The 2,160-nt window shown below is 53.6% G+C and overlaps 1 non-coding gene across 1 annotated transcript; it reads left to right on the top strand.

The window, feature by feature from the left end:
• The first annotated feature begins 1,447 nt into the window (after positions 1–1,447).
• Positions 1,448–1,519, top strand: TRNAC-GCA. Its single transcript has one exon. It is a non-coding gene; the product is annotated as a tRNA-Cys (tRNA).
• The last annotated feature ends 641 nt before the right edge of the window (positions 1,520–2,160 follow it).

Raw genomic sequence — 2,160 nt, 5'->3', positions numbered from 1 at the left:
CCCAGCCCCCACACTCTGCCATGCATTGTGGAGCAGTGAGGTGAGCCAGCTCCAGATTCCCTCTCAAAAAGGAACCTCACGAGGCCAGGGGGCCGGCGGTGGGGGGATCCCGAGGAAACACCGCAGTCACCGGCTGTGAGTCCCCAGGGCAGGGAAGACATGGTTCCTGGACTCCTAGCAGAACAGGAGGCAGCTCCGCCTGAGCCGCAGGGCAAGGGGCGGCAGGGCAGTGCGCTGTCCTCTCGCCTGCATGCCAGGCCTGGCATGGGGACAGAGCCAGGAGAACCCCCACACACTGGCAGAGAAGCCACAACGGGGGTTGACTCCCCTATTACCCCTTCCCAGCACCCTGCCCCCCCATGCTCTCTCCATGGAGTCAGCCTCCAGTCGTCCACGAAGCTCATGGGGACTTTGGGTAAGCAGTGACTTTGTCCAGAACACTGAGGAGGGTCCCCGACACCCGCGGGCTGGCTGGACAGGTCTACCCAGCACTCTGGAGGAATCTCAGCCCCCTGCGCTTCCTTGTTTTCTCAAGGCCACTTCAGCATCCCAGGATTGAGCACAGCCTCCCTCACCGACCCAAGGATGTGATATTTGCAGCGGCTCAGCGGAGGGAGTGTCTGGGGCGCAGCACCTGCCCAGGTGGAACCTCTCCCTGGCAGTGAGGCCACTGCCTGACCCCTCCCCACACCTGCAGTCCCCGTCTCCACCATGTCCTCTCTTCCCAGCCCCCAACACTGGGTGAAGACTTGTCAGAGCAGCTTTGCTGGGACATGGACCTGCGGGCTGAAGTAGCCGTGGGTGGAAGGAGCTGACGTCGGCCCAGGGGACAGCAGGTCAGACTTGTCCCCTTGGAAGGTGGGACATAAAGGAAGGCACAGAGAGAAGACACTGTGAGGACAGAGTCGGTGGGAGAGGCAGAGCCACTGGGACTTGGGCCATGGGGCCACATGCGGCCTTCTGGATCTTTGAGTACAACCTTTTGACTGAATCCAAATTTTATGGAACAAAGCCTTTTAATAAAGAAATTTGTTCTGCAAAGTTTGGATTCGGTCAAGGGGCTACACTTGGGGATCTGGAGGACCACATATGGCCTTGAGGCCACAGATTCCCCACCCCTGCCGGAGGCCGTCCCTGGGCTGAGTGTGAGGTTCACTGAAGACCCCGCACCAGAGCTCCTGTCCTGGTAACTCTGTGCGGACTTAGGGGGAAACACGAGAGTCAAATGTCCTTTCCAAGTGTGAAGGCTGGTGCCCTTGCCACCGTCCCAGAAAGAGGGAATGGGAAACTAGTCAAGGTGGAAAGGAAGGATAGGAGGGCAGGCCACAGTGGGGAAGGCTTGCTGGTTTCTGGAACATGCCAAAAAGATGGCAGATTATAAATATACAGATAACCCTGAGTGTAGTGCCATCAATGAAAAGGTGCTAATGAGCATTTATGCATAGGTGGGGGTGTAGCTCAGGGGCAGAGCATTTGACTGCAGATCAAGAGGTCCCTGGTTCAAATCCAGGTGCCCCCTACTTCTTTGACCCTTTTAACTACTGAAGTAGGTGCTGGGATTTCTGCCCTTTCTCCCCACCTGTGGCCATTAAATTAATGTGCTTTGTCTTGTAATAAAATTTAGAGTCTGGATCAAGACAAGCTCCAAGAATCCTCCCCTGACCATCATCCACATGGTAACTGCCAGGGTCACATTTGACAAAAGAGGTGATCAAGTTAGCTCGGCCCAGCCCGGCCCCTGGGACTCTTGCACCTTCATGGCACATGTGTGGATTTCACTTTCTCTGTCTTAATGTCTCATTTCCTCAGCCTCGCTCATCTCCAGAAGGAAGGCACAGGCTATATCTTTGTTCTGGCTACTACCCTCCATGAGGTATGGAGGGAACATATACATCTTCCTTACTCCCTTGGTTACTGCAATGATTTGAAAACCATGTCAAAAGCCATCTTTTTCTTCTCCTGGGAATTTCTTGGAGGTGCTGCCTCTACAACAGACTCTGGCCACCAATTCCCCGTCTTCTTTCCTTCTCTTTTACCACTTCTTTCTCACCCTGGGTTAATATTTCCTTGGTGTGAATGCCTAGAAGTAGGCCCTACTTTATAATTTTTAAAAATTCAGATAAAATATTTAAGACATATAAATAAGTGTAAAGAATCTTA

The sequence above is a fragment of the Lemur catta genome, chromosome 11 (assembly GCF_020740605.2).
Source record: "Lemur catta isolate mLemCat1 chromosome 11, mLemCat1.pri, whole genome shotgun sequence".
Lineage (NCBI taxonomy): Eukaryota > Metazoa > Chordata > Mammalia > Primates > Lemuridae > Lemur > Lemur catta.
This window is presented reverse-complemented; position numbering and strand designations above follow the sequence as displayed.